Source organism: Canis lupus, chromosome 34 (assembly GCF_048164855.1).
Source record: "Canis lupus baileyi chromosome 34, mCanLup2.hap1, whole genome shotgun sequence".
Lineage (NCBI taxonomy): Eukaryota > Metazoa > Chordata > Mammalia > Carnivora > Canidae > Canis > Canis lupus.
In genome coordinates, this window is record NC_132871.1 from 11621014 (window position 1) to 11639699 (window position 18686).

An 18686-nucleotide genomic window follows, 5' to 3' on the forward strand; every position below is an offset into this window, starting at 1 on the left:
AAACACCATGTACACATAACAGGAGAAAAGACCAAGAAATGTGCCAGGTCTTTAAGAAATAAGCCAGGTACTAAATTATTATATAGTTGTAAACTCATGCGTCAATAATATTTATCAACTTGACATTATTCCCTTTCAAAGTAATTTATAGCAATTAATTCTTATTTATAGATATGCTTTCTACTCTGGTTTCCACCCTCACCCCCAAAAGATGGTGTTGAAAAACCTGTTCCCGGGATCCCTGGGTGGCGCAGCGGTTTGGCGCCTGCCTTTGGCCCAGGGCGCGATCCTGGAGACCCCGGATCGAATCCCACGTCGGGCTCCCGGTGCATGGAGCCTGCTTCTCCCTCTGCCTGTGTCTCTGCCTCTCTCTCTTTCTCTCTCTGTGACTATCATAAATAAATAAAAATTAAAAATTAAAAAAAAAAAAAAAAAGAAAAACCTGTTCCCATCTAGGAGCCACTACTAAAGATGTTATTTGGTGCAGTGATTTTGGTAAACTAAATTGTCAGCAGTTCTTAGGTTGGAACTACCTTGAAATTCGACAGACTGTAATGAATTCTAAGATAAATACATTATTTTTAACTTTTCTTTAAAAGGACTTCACTACGATACTGAATTTCTTAGATAAGCCTGACTTCCAAAGGATTTCAGAGGATTTGGCTTAACAGTAAAATGAGGTAATGCAAAGAAAGTGCTTGGCACAGTACCTAGCACGTGGGAAGCGCTCAAGGAAGTAGGAGCTCTATATAATTGAATGGACTCGATACATATTTCCAAGAAATTAGAGTCTTTTTTGTTCAGGGCTCCATCATGTATGGGTTCGCGTGCTAGAGAAAACCCATACATGGGTTTAATTTCTTAAAGTCCTGGAGGCTGGAAGTCAAAGATCTAGGTGTTAGCAAGATTCGTTTCTCCTGAGGCCTCCGTGTGCTTGGATCGTAGGTGTCCTCACATCATCTTTCCTCTTCGCACTGGCATCCCTGGTGTCTCTGTGTGGTCTTCTCTCTTGTAAGGACATTAGTCAGGTTGAATTGGGACTGATGCTAAGAGCCTCATTTTAACTTAATTGCCACTTTAAAGGCACTATCTCCAAATGCAGTCATATTCTGAGGCCCCTGAGGGTTAGGGGTTCAAGGTATGAATTTGTAGAGGATGCAGTTCAGTCCATAACAACACAATAAGATGAAGTATAAGCACCTCCCAACACTGGAGGAGCTGTTGGGATCCAAAGTGTCCAGAGGATGGGAAATCTAATAAGCAAGTATGGAGCAGAACGGCTGGGGAGGGTGGTGGCCCAGCACCTGCTCTGCACCTTCTTCTTGCCCTGGTACCATTTGCCTCCTCTCCTGCACCAGCGTCTGTGCAGCTTTGCATTTCTTCTACATCAACATCAAAGCATCTGAGCCCTGAGTCAGATGTTGGTTTCCTTAAATTAATACTTGATGAAAATGAGTAAAAGGCTTAGTCTTTGAGGAACCTCCTCCCCCTACCAGAGAGCCTAGTTCTGCCTAGAGAAGCTCTGGTTAATTGAATAGGGGCTAAGGGGGTGAGTAGGGAAGATCCCCCACCACGGTTTAAACCACCTGCTCAGGATTCTTTATTGTCCCCCACTTGCTTCCTTACCTTTTTTTTTGCAGGTGACTCTGTGCTCCCTGGATGAAGAAAAACCAAGTTATGGGGTGAAGAGGGGGTGGTTATTCCAAATAAGGACTGGGGGGCAGTGAGACAGCCAGTGGGGAAGTGAAAAGGAAAAGGGGAGGTCAGGGAGTGCCCTCTATTTAAAGGGACCTGAAGAAACTTGAAAAACAGAGACTGGTCTTAGCACAAGCAGTGTTCTTTTATCCTTATTGTTTCATCCCATGCAAATGATAACTGCAATTTATGAGACCCTATTAATGTGCTATTCAGGAAAGAGTCTTCTTTCCTTCACAGGATGTTAGCATGAAGAAACAGTGTCATGGCATAAAATCATTTCCATAGAATATGTAATTAGCTAGAGCGGAACCTTAAGGGAAGGGAGGAAAGAGACCTCTCTTCCCTGTTTCCCTTCTCTCCAAGTTACAGGGAGGAGGGGGCTTGAATCTGAGAGTGTCTGTAATTTAAGCCCTGGAATAATGCCTAGTACAGTGCTCTACACTGTGTTCAATAAATAGATGTTGTCAACTGACAACCCCATTGTAGAGGAACATTTGTTTCTTTAGCCAAATTCACTGTATCTGCAGAGTTCCATTGTTCTTTGGGGCTCTCTCTTCCTTAAAATGATGGATTGCCAAGTAATAAAAATGTTTTCACCTTTATCTCCTCTACTCTCACCCCCTTTACTTCTTTTATTGCCAGGCTCCGTGTCAGGTGATCCGTCCACCCATCTCTCATTGGCTTCCTGGTACCCAGCAGCTCAGAGCCATTCTGGTTTTAAAATTTTGGCAAATTTTTCATTATAATTGTTGAGGTTTGTCGATTAGGGGAAATGTGGATTGTGTTTTAATTGTTCAGAAATAATAGCATTCTGACTGGCATGAGCCAGGAAAGTCTCCCCTGAGCAAAGACGCCCTAGCTGTGAAAAATTAAGAGGCAAACTAAGCCATAAAACCAGGAAGCTGAGAGGGGTAGAGCAGCCTAACACCAAGGGGTTACCATCTTTTTTTCCTAAATCGAAAGAGGTTATTTAGTCTTTTAAAACACTTTAGAAAATTAATGGTTTGGGTAAATAATGTTTTTATCCAAAAAGAAAATGAGTGGTTTCCTCTTATCTCTCTATATACTATCAATTATCCTGGAGCTCTCTGTGACCCACATTTCTCTCCATCTACCAGTCAGAACCTAAATTCCATGCAACACCTGAGGAAAAGGCACTCACCCAAAGAATCACAAGTTGACATTTGTCTTCTCTGTATAATCACAGGTAGTGTGAATATGTTTCAAGCTAGAACCAGAGAGATACTGCACAGAAAGTTTTTTGAAGAACTTTGCAGCTCAGAATCTAATTTAATTAATGAAATGGGACCTATGTGATCATGGGATAAATATACCACATCTTCTTTATTCATTCACCTACAGCTGGACACCTAGATTGCTCTCTTATCTTGGTTATTGTAAATACTCGTAGGAGTGCCGGCCGCACTGGCTCCATCTTGCCCTTCCACCTTGTTCATTGCCCCAGCAGTGACCTCCCTCAGGGCTATGGGTTCCAGGCCCCACGGAGGTTAATGTGTGCCCTGATGGGGATGTAGAGGACTTCTTCTGATCATCCTTAAAGTGGTGCACAGAAGGTACCAGTTTAGATAACTAGTCAAGATGACCGGCACACAGAAGGGTCTACTTCAGATAAGTAGTAGAGATCCTCTGGCCCACACATGGCACCACCTTCGATAACTACCCTGTGACCTCACTACCATGCGCCTCACTTCATAAAACCTGAGGATTGAGGTCCAGACTGGGTGGAGAAAGGCTCAGAGAAGAGCTGCAGGAGAATGGTCCTCACATGCCTGGATTATCACCGGATGCTTCTTGTCGGTAAGTTACACAGAATAAAACTGTGTAAACAGTGTGGAGTGGCTTGCTCCATTCTTCACTCTAAAGTGCCTTCTTAGTCTGGAGACTTTACTGACCCTTCACCACCTTCTAATAATAATGGTGCAATTAACATAGGGGTACATATATCTTTTCAAATTAGTGTCTTTGTTTCCTTCAGGTAATTCCCAAAAGTAGATTACTGGATCATATGGTATTTCTATTTTTAAGTTTTTTTAAGTTTTTTTTGAAGAACCTCCACACTGTTTTCCAAAGTGGCCACAGCAATTTATATTCCCACCAACAGTGCACAAGTGTTCCCTTTTCTCCACATCCTTACCAAAACCTGTTACTTCTTGTCTTTTTTATTTTAGCCATTCTGACAGTTGTGAAGGACGATGTGTTGATTTGTATTTCCCTAATGATGAGTGACATTGAGCATCTTTTCATATATCTGTTAGCCATCTCTGTGTCTTGTTTGGGAAAATGTCTTTTCAGATCCTCTACCCATTTTTTTTTTAAGATTTTATTTATTTATTCATGAGAGACACAGAGAGAGGCAGAGACACAGGCAGAGGGAGCCTGACGTGGGACTCCATCTGGGGTCTCCAGGATCACGCCCCGGGCTGAAGGCAGCGGCGCTAAACCGCTGAGCCACCGGGGCTGCCCCCTCTACCCATTTTTAAATCAGATTTTCTTTGTGCGTGTGGTGTTTAGTTGTATGAGTTTTTATATATTTTGGATATTAACCCCTTTTCAGAAGTATTTGCAAATATCTTCTCCCATTTAGTAGGCTGCCTTTTTGTTTTATTGATGGTTTCCTTCGCCGTGCAAGTCTTTTTGGTTTGATGTAGAGCCATTATTTATTTTTGTTCTTGTTTCTCTTGCCTGGAAGATAAATTTCCAAAAATAATATTGCTAAGGTTGATGTTCAACATATTACTGTCTATGTTTTCTTTTAAGAGTTTTATAGTTTCACATCTCACATTTAGGTCTTTAATTCATTTTGAGTTTGTTTTTGTGGATGGTGTATGAAAGTGGTTGGATTTCGTTCCTTTGCACGTAGCAGTCTGGTTTTCCTAATTTATTGAAGAGACTATCTTTTCCCCATTGTATGTTCTTGCCTCCCTTGTCATGGATTAACTGATGGTATAAGTATGGGTTTGCTTCTGGGCTCTATATTTTGTTTCATCGATTTATGTGTCTATTTCTGTGCCAATACCATACTGTTTGATCACCATAGCTTTGTATGATAGTTTGAAATCTGGGATTATGATACCTCCAGCTTTGTTCTTAAGATTGCTTTGGCTGTTCATGATCTTTGATGGTCCCATAAAATTTTAGTATTATTCTAGTTCTGTGGGGATTGCATTGAATCTGTAGATTGCTTTGGGTAGTCTGGACATTTTAACAATATTAATTTTTCCAATCCATGAGCATAGTATATTTCTCCATTTTTTTCATATTGTCTTCGGTTACTTTCATCAATGTCTTACAGTTTTCAGAGTCCATGTCTTTCACCTCCTTAGTTAAATTTATTCCTGGGCATTTTATTCTTTTTGATACAATTGTACATAGAATTGTTTCTTTAATTATTTTGTTTGCTAGTTTGTTGTTTAGTGTATAGAAACACAACAGATTTCTGTATGTTAATCTTGTATCTTGAAACTGTACTGAATTAATTTATTCTAATATATTTTGGGTGATATCTTTAGGGTTTTCTATGTGTAATATCACGTCATCTGCAAATAGTGACTGTTATTTCTTTCTTACCAATTTGGATGCCTTTTCTGTTTGATTGTATTGCTATGGCTAGGACTTCCAGTACTATGTTGAATAAAAGTAGTGAGAGTGAGGTATCTTTGTCTTGTTCCTGATCTTAGAAAAAAGCTTTGAGCTTTTCTTTTTTCTATTGAATATGCTATAGCTATGGATTAATTATATTAACATTACTTTTTTAACAGTAATTCTACATTAAGTAAATGAAAATTTGGTTACCTTATTTGTAAAAGTATTGAAGCCTATTCTTGGAAACTCATTGGATGTAAAATGTCCTGAAATCAATATGTTATGAATATTTTGGCAGCAAAATTTAAGAATTCAATGTGCAAATTCTTACTTCCTACACCAGTGAGAAGGATTTATAATTTTATCTGACTAAAAAACAAGGTGATAAGTGATCCCTCTGGAGGATGAGGCAGCACATAAATAAAACAAAATAAATAGGTTATGAAGACTTCTAAAGAAATTTTAATTTAATAAAATAAGGTTTCAACTTTTTCCCTTTACAAATATTTAGTAAGAAATATGACTTGTGTGTCTTTTATTTCTAACAATTTATCTGCAAACTTTTTAGCATTACTTACAAAGAAAACCCACAAAAGAAGAAACTAAGTGGCTGACATTACATTGTCTTGGCAGTTATCTCTGATAAAGTGTTTAAGTGAGCTAAGCTACTATTTATTTTGAAAGCTTCAGTAAACACCTATCTTTGAAAAACTGAAAGCTTCAGGGAACACACATGTAACTTGAGGTGAGTTACATTTAAAAAGATGGAGAAGAGAGGAGGGCTTGAGTCAAGACCAGTCATCATAGAGTGTGAACTTCAGAACTGCAAGGGCTAGAGGAAATGCCTCTCCTTTTCCTGGGCTCCACCAACCCGGTGCTCACTGACACCTCTGTCCTAGCACACAGCTTGCTAAAGTCCAGCGACCTTTATTCTACTACTAGAGGAGCTCCTTGAGGAGCAGATATCTTATTTCTTCTGTTATACAGCTGTCTAACGTGTCTTTTCAAACACATTCAGTAAACTGTGGGTGAATAAATAACATGGCTCAATACTCTTGTTACAGACAACAAAAAAGAGATCAACAAAAAGACAATGACTTGTGTTAGAGTCACACAGTTGATTAGAATGGTGACTGGTATGGGGCTCCTGGGTGGCTCAGTCAGTTAAGCCTCTGCTTTCAGTTCAGGTCATGTTCCCAGGATCCTGGGATCAAGCCCCACATCTGGCTCTCTCCACAATGGGGAGCATGCTTCTTCCTCTCCATCTGCCACTCCCTCTCCTAGTTCTCTGTTACTTGCTCTCTTTGTCAAGTAAATAAATATTTTTTTAAATATTTTTTTTTAATGGGGACCAGATAAAAACACAGATCTTTCAAAATTCATGCTGTGGAAATCTTAACCAGGAAGTTGAATCAAAAGTAGGCCCAAAGTGCAGAAAATGGGTTGAATGTAGGTTGTGGCTCATGATAACTGATTGATTTATATAGTTTTTTTTTTTTGATTTATATAGTTTTTAATGAAGACATTGCCCTTAATATTATCAACATAATTATCTTACTCCATGGAGATAACTAACATGGAAGTCCAGTGATTTAGAACATGGTGGATTTGAATTCCAGGTGGGACACTAGCTGTGTGGTTTTACTAAATTCCTTGATCTGATCTTCAGATCCATGCTCTCTGTAATATGGATTGGAAAGTAGCTACCTCTTTGTTGTTCCAAGGAACAAACAGATAATACATATTTAAGAGCATAGAGCTCAGGGTGTATCACATGCTTATCAACACAGCAATAATTTGAAGTGCTTTGAAGGGATTCATTAAACCTTTGAATGAATGAATGAATGAATGAATGAACCCTTGAATGAATGAGAAAAAAATGAGAAAAACACTCAAAATTTATTTAAAACCTGTATACCTGGGGCACCTGGGTGGCTCAGTGGTTGAGCGTCTGCCTTTGGCTCAGATCCTGATTCTGGGGTCCTGGGATTAAGTCCCACATTGTGCTCCCCGTGGGCAACCTACTTCTCCCTCTGCCTCTCTCTGTGTGTCTCTCATGAATAAATAAATAAACAAAATCTTTTTTTTATTGGTGTTCAATTTGCCAACATATGGCATATCCCCCAGTGCTCATCCCGTCAAGTGCCCCCCTCAGTGCCCATCACCCACACCCCGTCCCCCCACCCACCTCCCTTTCCACTATCCCTTGTTCTTTTCCCAGTTAGGAGTCTCTCATGTTCTGTCCCCCTCACTGATATTTCCCACTCATTTTCTCTCCTTTTCCCCTTTAATCCCTTTCACTATTTTTTATATTCCCATATGAGTGAAACGTATAATGATGTCCCTCTCCGATTGACTTACTTCACTCAGCATAATACCCTCAAGGTCCATCCACATTGAAGCAAATGGTAGGTATTTGTCGTTTCTAATGGCTCATTAATATCCCATTGTATACATAGACCACATCTTGGCTATTGTGGACATTGCTGCTATAAACATTGGGGTGCAGGTGTTTCAGTTTTTCACTGCATCTGTATCTTTGGGGTAAATCCCCAGCAGTGCAATTACTGGGTCATAGGGTAGCTCTATTTTTAACTCTTTGAGGAACCTCCACAGTTTTCCAGAGTGGCTGCACCAGTTCACATTCCCACCAACAGTGCAAGAGGGTTCCCCTTTCTCCACATCCTCTCCAACATTGTTGTTTCCTGTCTTGTTAATTTTCCCCATTCTCACTGGTGTGAGGTGGTATCTCATTGTGGTTTTGATTTGTATTTCCCTGATGGCAAGTGATGCAGAGCATTTTCTCATGTGCTTGTTGGCCAAAATAAATAAAATCTTAAAAAAAAAAAAAAAAAAAAACATGTAGGGATCCCTGGGTGGCTCAGCGGTTTAGTGCCTGCCTTTGGCCCAGGGCACAATCCTGGAGTCCTGGGATCAAGTCCTACATAGGACTCCTAGCGTGCAGCCTGCTTCTCCCTCCTCCTGTGTCTCTGCTCCTCTCTCTCTCTCTCTCTCTCTCTCTGTCTATCATGAATAAATAAATAAATCTTTTTTAAAAAGTATACCTATTAATATAAATCTTAAAACATAGCTCATGCACATTTATATATTTAAATAACTTCCATAGGTACAGTATATTACAGAAAGGGAAACAGTTCTGGAAAAAAGTACAAAACATTAAGATGGTTGTTTTGGGGTAGAGTAATTTTTATCTGTATTTGCATATATTTTCTACAATAAGCATGAATTAATTGTATAAAATAAATTTATTTTAAAATGTGAATATTTGGTTTTATCTGGCTTCAAATCATATTTAAGTCCTAAGATTACTGTACTTTCACACATGAGCTACTGATAATGTCAAAGTTATTGGGATTTTCCTCCCAAATGCTGCTGAGGTTTTTGTTTTTCATTATTTTTATAGTGATTGATTCTACCTAATACCATGTGTCAGGTACTATTCCAAGTGCTTTATAAATATCAACTTAAGAAACAGCAATAATACCTTATTTGGGGAGAAAAGTAGCTCAGGGTAAAGGCAAGACAGACCTGGATTAAAATCTTTTTAAAGGACAGTCTAAATTCGGTCTTTTAAAACCAGATTAATGAAAAATGCAGGGCAAATACAAAATTCCTGCAAGCTATTCTATTCATATGTGCAGAGTAGCCACAAAAAAAGATCTAGTTAAGTATATTCTGTTAAGAGATTAATAATGATTTTCTAAATAATTTGGACATGGCTTTATAAGGCATTATTTCACAGGATCACCAAAAATTATGTAAACTACATAATAGGCACCTAACATACCCTATTTTTTTCTCTAAACTAAGCTACAAATTGCTGTTCTCTAAGTGAAATTCAAGTACATAATTACAAATGTAATAATAAAGTTGAAAAGTAGTTCTCATTATCTCCCCATCTTACTCTTCTCTGCAAGCACAAGGTCCCCATGAAGCCAGCAGGCAAGACTGGGTAGCTGTGAGGTCACAGAGGGGGCACAGCGGTGGGTAAGCCTCGAGCTGGTAGTCAACATGATATACCTCTAGAATCCGTATAATCACCCTGAATAACACAGGCACATCATGGTAATATATGATGAGCTATCATTCTCCCTTGCTGTTCCTTATGTAGCCGTGATGACCATAACTCAACAACAAATTTGTCATAGAACCTTCAAAGAAGGGGGGGGGGGGAAGAATCAACGAGCTTGCATACGTCTGTTCTGGGAACATATGATTTTGTTCTAATATAAATCCAGATATATTCACAACCGTATTTGCTTCATGTGTAGAAATGGCTACTCTTAAATATCAGTGTTCCAAAGGCACCAAATGTGCCACTGCTGTCACCTCAATGTCAAGCAACAGAAAGGAGGCCTTGCCAGAGGAAGGCTGAAAACCTCTTAGCAACAGGGAGAACCATCATGAGTCTCCCTGAGCTGGGCGCTGGGCGCTGCAGAAAAGCCAGTGGCCGCAGCCCCACCTGGGAGAGGTTAACTGCTTTCCAACCAGCTCCAATATTCATCTAACGCCAGAAGATGATTTCATGTTTGAAGTTTTAAACCCTAAGCATTTGATTGAGGAAACAACAGAGCCAGCCGCCTTTTTTCCTAATGCTCCCTGGGCGGGCGCTGGGAGGAGACCTATGCCGGCAGGGGCCGAGGGCTGCACTGGTAGCTGTTTTCACATGGAAAAGAAGGCAGCAGAGAATTATAAAACCACCTCATCCTGGCAGTAAAACAAAGGAGCTCTTCCAATGCCATATGAAAAAGCAGAAGGCCTGAGAGGATTTTTCTGAAATTTCTTTAGAAATCTCATGGACACCTGCTAGAAGATGTGTCAAAGTTCAAAGATCTCTGAGTCTGCAGAAGGGAGGGGCTCTGAAAGAAAACAACACTGATAAATAGAAAGAAAGCTGAATGGGTGTTTAGAATTCACCATACCTGATACCGACCCCTGTCATCCCATTACTGACGAGGGAACAGAGGTCCAGGGGCACCTGAGTGGCTCATTCGGTTAAGTGTCTGCCTTTGGCTCAGATAATAATTCTGGGGTCCTGGGATCAAGCCCCACATTGGGCTCGCTCAGCAGAGAGTCTGCTTTTCTTCCTCTGCCCCTCCCCCTGCTTGTGCTCTGTCTCTGTCTCTCAAATAAAATCGTTAAAAAAAAAAAAAGAAAGAAAGAAAGAAAAGGAAACAGAGGTCCAGAAGAAGGACAGTGAGCTTTGGGCTGAGCCAGGATTAGGGACCTACTGGGCTTCTGTTGTAGCTTCCAGGACTCAACCTACAGACTCCTCCCTCAGTGTTGTACAATGGGCTGCATTACAATAGGGAAGGAACTGGAAGCCACTGGAAGTTTGAGCAAAGAAATGACCTGGTCCTCTCTGTGTTTTAGAAGACTGATTGGGTAGTCCCTATGTAAACTGGATTAAAAAATCAGCATTAGTACAGTATCACCTTAGTCCAGGTAGATGGGAACAGGAACCGAGGGAATAAGGTGGAAGGGGCAAGGTGTACATGCTCTTTTAAACCTGCCTGTCTTCAGACCACAGGAAACCAGAACCAGTCATAGGCCCGGTCCCTGACATAGTGCCTCGTGCTTTATAGAAGGGACACTGTGGCTGCTGTGAAATGAACAGGTGAATCAAAGAGGTAGAAAAGACAGGAATCGCTGACTGACTGGATAAAAGGAAGGAAGAGAGTCAAAGATTACCTCTAAATTTGTGGGTTCCATAGCTAAGAGAATGTTATGGAAGTGGGAGGAGAAATTGGTAACAGGAGCATCAGGGAGAAAATGGAGTATTGGGGTCACCCAAGGTGGACCTGGACAGCGCTTCTTGAACTGCTGACCTAGAAGTGATTGGTGAAGCCCTAGGATAGATGAGAGTGCCCTGGAATGACAGAAGCAGACAAGGGCTGAAGCTGTCCGGGGGTCAATCTGCACCTACAGGGTGACCCAGCTGTGGTTTTTAAGACTCCTTGTTCTCCACACATGGTTGATAGAACAATGGTGTTGGCCACTGGCAAAAACAAGAGAATCTATCTTCAGACCTGAACTCAACATCCATGTGAGATCTTCAAACAAGAAGACCCAAATGTGTGCTTATGGTACAATCAAAAAAAAATTCAGCTTGAACTTTGAGCTTGTCCAGAAGTTTACAATCAAAAAAACCTTAAAAAGTTTCTATTTTAGAATTTGTAGGGGCTCCTGGGTGGCTCAGTTGGTTAAGTGTCTGCCTTCAGCTCAGGTTATAATCTCAGGGTCCTGGGAATTGAGCCCCACGTGGGGCTCCCCACTCAGCAGGGAGTCTGCTTCTCCCTCTCCCTCTGCCACCCCCCCCTCATGCTCTCTCTCTCTCAGATAAATAAGATCTTTAGAAAAAAATTGTATAAATTTTTAGTCTCATGGTGAAGAAATGTTTAAATTTTGGAATATATGCCAGATTCAGGGGACGAGGGAACATGATAATCTTCTCAATGATTGGACCGGGTGGCAGATGGGCCTTGACACCCCACTCCCCGCCACCCCACACACACATGCACCTCTAGGAATAGCTGTACGTATGCATTCTCTCTGGGAAGCCGTGGGGTGTAGTCACCTACACATGCACGCTGTGCCTGCTGTGGCCTCAATAGTCTCTTCAGGGGTACCCTACAGCTTTTCTGCAACTTCCATCCACCTGCCTAATGAAACAGAGGCCAGACTTTTGAAATGGGCCTTTTATAATCGTGGTTATTACTTTCTAAGGTAGTTAAATCCTAGAACCATAAATATCAAAATTCAAAGACTGTTATATTTGAACACAGCCTTAGAAATGAGCTAGTTAAATCCCCTTGAGGAAACAGAACCAAGTCTGATCTTCCCTCTAAGGACAGAAGGGCTAGGTTTTTAGCCACAGCTGACATTCTAGGATCTGAGGCTGAAAGTGAGGTTAAGTATGGACCTGGTCCTCCTGCTGGAGAATGTGCAGTCAAGAGGATGGCATGGGGCAAAGGAGCTTGAGAACCACACTCTCACTGTTGTCAGACATGAGAGCAAAGTTTCCAAATAGGAGCTGGGTCCTGGAGAAGGAGAGAGGGTAACTGGACAGTCAGTGAGGTACGGGGAGGTAAGGATAGTGCTTACAGACTCTTGTGGGTGAGGCCTTCTCCTCACATTAACCTGGGTCTGCCATGAGGACTGTCCTTTGAAGATAGATTTCCCCAACACCCTTATGGTCCTAGAGCTAATTCCCATCACTGGTGGAAATAAGAGTTTTAGCATAAAGAGGGAAGAATACAGTAAGATCACAAGTATTAGTTAAGCATATGGAACTATGTAATTATCATGAAGAATAGTATATTTATTTGCCAAAAAGAAAGTTGAATGTATCAACTTGTACAGGATATATAAAGGTACCTAGCTCTCTTTTTTTCTATTTGCTCACTGACCTCTCTATCCACCTATGTTTAAAAAAAAGTATTCATGTATTCATTAGTTCACTATTTACTCAACAAATATGTATTGTTTGCCTAATGTGTGATGGACACTAGGTATACATATATTTTCACAAAATTACCTGGAGTTTTTGAAGAATAATATCAATCTACTAGCATAAATTCAGCCCATGGGACTCCTGGGTGGCTCAGTGGTTGAGCCTCTGCCTTTGGCTCAGGTCGTGATCCTGGGTCCTGAGATCGAGTCCTGCATCGGGCTCCACACGGGGAGCCTGCTTCTCCCTCTGCCTGTGTCTCTGCTTCTCTTTCTGTGTATCTCTCATGAATAAATAAATAAAATCTTTTAAAAACTAAGTGAATAAATTTAGCACATTCCAGCATTTACCCTTTCTAAAAGCAGCTCTACTTTCATGGGAGAGGAGTCACTTCCCCTGAGCTGAGAGTATCTGTTCTTTGGGGGGGAAAGCCCAAAATAAAAAGCCTTCCATTGCTATATCACAGGCATTTCCTGGATAGTCTTCCTTCAAGTAAGCAACAATTTCTAATCTGCCCCTTAGGAATATTCAAAAATAGTCCCCCCCAGCTTATCCTTGCTGCCCACAGCAGTTGTTCGTAATATCTCTATTTTTGCTGTTCAGTTTGCTTGCATTTTGACATTATTCAGGGTTTACACTGTTAAATCTTCCCAGCCTTTATCCATACCAACTTCTTTCAACACTTAGCTAACCTGTGGATGGTGATGGGACATTAACTTATTCTCCACATGATCTCTACTACGGTGAACAGCCAGTATTTTCTGCAAAAGGCATTTTCTCCAAACTGAAAGGAGAAGAAAGCTAGCTCCAGCTTCCTGTGGGCCAAGTCCCCACGGAATTCTGGGAGGGAGAAAAAGGTTAATTGTGAACAGGTTCATGCATGTGTCACTTACAGCTCACCACTGGATCCCTTCAGTCTCACACCCTTTCAGCAGTAGCTTTAACACACTGAGACCAGACAGGAGTTTTTATTGCTCTCTTCAATAAGACACAGGGTGAGTTTAAAGAAGGCAATCTTTAAGATTTATCCCTGTGTTCTGGAATAAACGTTCAGTAATTCCTTTAATCCATGTTGCCATCTCCCCTGGTCTTTTGCTTCACTTTGGTCTTTTAACATCTCACCTTACTTTAATAGCAATTATCCGAATCCATATACTAATTCAATGTAACAAGAACGCTAGTAGCATGAACTTTGTATGGGCAAGGCAAGGTACTGGACCAGGCATTTATATTACACTTCATAATGATAATTGGATAGATTTTTTTTCATAAGGAATTAGAGTCTTATAACATCCCTTAACACTTGTTGAAGCACTAGGCATGAACTTGCAAATGTATGCTAGAAATAACATAAACTTAGTGAACAGGATCTGTAGAGGTAAAAGCCAGATTTTAAATAGAAGTATTTGGTCCCAAACTTCTTTATGTTTTTATCTATCCATCCATCTACCCATCTATCTCCACAGCAGTGTATATCTGTACATATATGCTTAAATATGCTTAGCTTTTTTCTGAGAATTGTCATTGATTTTTCTACTTCAAAAGGCACTACACATGGTCCATTTCCAGGACATTTTGGATTAGGGCAACAACATAACATTTCTTGAAATTTTACAAAATCTTTTATACCTATCCTCTTTTGAGATAAGTGTAAAAGAAATCTGAACATTTTGATACCTGAAAACAATGTGACTCTCTACCATCCTCAAAGTAAGTCGACAGAATCATTAGTCCTTATTTAAAAGCTTATCCAAAACCTAGGACCTCTACACATCATGTGATTCATTCTACATCTGAAGTAATAGCCATCTTTAAAATCATACACTTAGTATAATTTTGCAGCTTGAAGGCTTTTTAGCAATCCATTAGTTCATTATTTCTGAAAATTCCCTCCAAAAAAAAATTCATGTACTTCAACTTGTTAATAGGTGTTTAGGGAAATGGTTTCTGTATTCAAATAAAGTTTGAAATGTCCTCTCTGGAGGCTCACAGAGCATGTTAGCATATTAAAGGCCTGGCGGACTTTTGTTTAAAAAAAAAAAAAAAACCTACTGATGGAAGGGGGTGGGGCTTTCATATTTTATTCTCTATATATTTATTACCTTATATAAAAATATATGGCATGCTAACTGAAAAAGAAGTGAAGATCTAGATCTCAGAGGAAGTGGAGAAAGAGAAGAGAAATAGGGAAAGAGAGATCCCTGGGTGGCGCAGTGGTTTGGCGCCTTTGGCCCAGGGCGCGATCCTGGAGACCGGGGATCGAATCCCACGTCGGGCTCCCGGTGCATGGAGCCTGCTTCTCCCTCTGCCTGTGTCTCTGCCTCTCTCTCTCTCTCTGTGACTATCATAAATTAAAAAATTAAAAAAAGAAAGAAATAGGGAAAGATTTGATCCAGTCCCGGTAGAGGACTGGCATTTAAGGATTAAGAGATATGTCTGAAGAGCTCTGGTATAAAGTTTTATAATGCGAGGTGCTGTATATCCCTTGCTGGTGTCCTTAAGAATCACATTATTGGGGCACCTGGGTGGCTCAATGGTTGAGCACCTGCCTTTGTCTCAGGTCATGATCCCCGGGTCCTGGGATCCAGTCCCACATCGGGCTCCCTGCAGGGAGCCTGCTTCTCCCTCTGCCTATGTCTCTGCCTCTCTCTGTGTCTCTCATGAATAAATAAACAAAATCTTTAAAAAGAAGAAGAATCGCATTACTTGTCAGAGCAAGAGAATGAAGGAAGGAAAGGAAAGAGGGAGGGTGAGAAGAAGGAAGGGAAGGAGAAGAGGCAGGATAGAAGGATAGAGAAAGAGAGAAAGGAACTGTTTAACTTTGTAAAACCTTGTGTTTCCAAAACTGATCTGACTATAGAACTCTTTATGCAAAGAGTATCCATGAACGTTAGTGATGTGCCGGCAAATGTTTAACGACTTTTGGGAAAGGGAGGGGCCTGATTTGTAGCATTTACCTGTTTCCATGGTGTAAATTCTCACCATGGTCAATTTCAAGCTGCCAACATGGCATCCACCATTTCCCAAGCTTTGGGCCCCAGCATGGGACACTAGTGTTCCTTGGGACAGAGTTTGGAAATGCTGAGTTGGTGTACCTTCTTTCCTTCCCCATCCTCTCGCCTATAAATGTATGCCTTAAAGATGAGCAGGGTAAAGCCTAGAGAGGTTATATGACTGTCGAAATTACACAGCTAATCATTTTTATTGGTATCTAAACTCTAATTTCTATACTCAGTGATGATTCCATGCTAGCTACGTAAAATTTTAACTATGTAAACAGGAAGTGCAGTACCATAGAGCCCAGTGAGAAGGAAGATCCTTGCCTCAGAGATAGGACTTAAAAGTTTTCTGGGGCTCAGCTCCTCTGCTTGTTAGATCGTATAATTTGGATAATAGGTGTGTATTACCAATACTTCCTAATTGTAATAAAACATGCAGGCTCATTTCTTCATAAATATTTTGAAATCTTTAGTCAAAAGAGGCTGTATAACCATTTAAATGTTATTTTGAAGTATTCATGTTTCATTCAAGTCTTGAAATCTTGTAGATCTGCCCGTCAAACTAGAGATTACTCTCCAAGGTCGGAGGAAATACCCTACTTAGAGACCAAGGAAAAGTTACCTCTCATTTATCTGAGTATTTTTGTTGTTCAAACTTTTCCTCTCAAACCACAGTTCAGTTAATATATTTCTACTTGCCAAAGAAGGATTTGTTGAGGTAAATGCTTTTAAAATATAGAATTATTTTTGATATATATTTACACACATTTATAAATAAATTTGATATTGTTTGTGGAAGGTGATGCTAATTCCTTGGACTCAAAGATGAGAATACAAATTTGCTTGTATTGAGAGTCATTATCCTTTGTGGCAGAGACATCCCTGTGAGCCCTTCTGTGAAAGGATTTGTCATGTAAATCCCAGGGTCTTCTCTGACTGGCTTTCACCAATCTTAGACAAGTCTCTTAAAACCTTGATTTCCTTATTATAAAAAGAATGGCATGATAGTAATCTAAACTTTATGGGGTAGCTGGTCTCTCAACTACAGAGATTTTGGGAAGTGATCATTAAGTCTGTGAATTTCACTTTGACTTTTGGCTGTTTTACAACATTTTGACTCTTTCCCCAAAAGCTTAGTGAGAAAAAGAAGTAGAACTAAAATTTGTTTCCTTTATCTGTGGATTGAAATCATTCAGATTCTGCTTGTGTCTCATTAGAGATGGGTGCCAAGAGTTGATGACAGTGAATTGTTGATATCTTGTAAATATAATAATGGATTTGTGTTGCCACTATATTTACTTAATAAGCAGCATCAATAAAAGGACAATTTTATAAACAAAGGCTTTACAAAATCCAATAAGCCACAGATACAAGATAAAAAGAAGAAGTTTAATCAATAGCGGAAGGAATTAAAGGGTAAATGGAGCTGCCTGCTGATTGGGACACTTTCCTGGGTACCTCTGGCTGAGCTGCTTTTTACACCCCCAAACAATGGAAATAATTAACATTCTTCTAAAATCCCTTCCAAAATGATGAATTTCTGATTTTTCAAAGAGTCTAATGAAATTCTGCAAACTTTCAGAGTTTTTAACTTGAAACCTTCCTCTATCTTCAAGTTTTTCTGTGGTTGCAAAATGATTGATTCCTTGAACAATGCATACGAATCATTCAAGAAGACAATTTCCTGACAGTTACATACATTACCTATTCCTAATACCTAAGGAATATTCTGAACAAGGTAGGTAACTGCAAGTACCAATGAGTCCTCCTAGGATTGGTATTCTGTGATATTCATTGCTCCTTCCAAGTGAACTTAAGTTTGTCCAGCAGTTCGTGAGTGCAACTATTTTATGCGATTCTGGGGAAAATCCTGAAAATTATATGAAGATGAAGAAGAATTGTAATTAATATTTAAATAGAATTTTGCTATTTACCTAGTATTTTTCCCCATGTTGTCCCATTTAATCCTCACAGCCACCATAAGGTGTATTCCCATCTTATGGATAAAGGAGTTGAGGTTTCAAGAATTTGCCTTCTCCAGGTCAGTGGAAGCCTATGGGGGAAGTTTGGAACTCAAATACCAAATTCTGTGCACTTTCCACTATAGCACGTTAACTCTTAGAAATGAGCTCCACTTTTGCTTGTACTATTCATTACTAATGTCAGTCAGTCCCCAATCCTAGGGAACCAGCAAAGGTCAAGTAAATATGTTATCTCTGCATATTAACAATAGGGCTCTGAGGCACTTGGGTGGCTTAGTCACTAAGGCTAAGTGTCTGCTTTCAGCTCAGGTCAAGATCCCAGGGTCCTGGGATCAAGCCCTGCATCAGGCTCCCTGCTTTTCCCTCTCCCTCTGCTCCTCCCTACTATCTCCCCTCCCCACTTTCGTTCTCTCTCTCTCTCAAATAAATAAATAAAATCTTTTAAAAACCAACAAACAAACACAATAGGGCTCTGACCTCCAGAGTCAGTAGTAATGAGGCCATATAGCAGAGAGCACTTCCTCTCTAATCCGACGGTACAAGATTGGAATTCTGGCTCCGATGCTTAGCTGGGCAAGTTTCCCAATATCATAGAAGCTCAGTTTCCTCATCTGTACTATGGGGATAATGATAGCACCTATTTTATGGCATTGTTGTGAGGATTAAATGGGGTTAAATACAAAGAGCGCTTAGCACGTAGTAAGCACTGACTAAACACTAGTTTAAAAGAAATAGAGTTGTGTGGCTGTATGTTCCCCTTTGTTGACTAAAAGAATCCAGCAGACTTAAAATTTTGCCCATCCAGTGAAGGTAACAAATTGAAGACATATGAAAATGCCATTGTCAGTACCATCTCTAACATCAAAAACACTTCTGGTAAATAGTACTAGAGTATTAGAAAGTATAGAGTGGAAATTATATGGAAATAAAAAT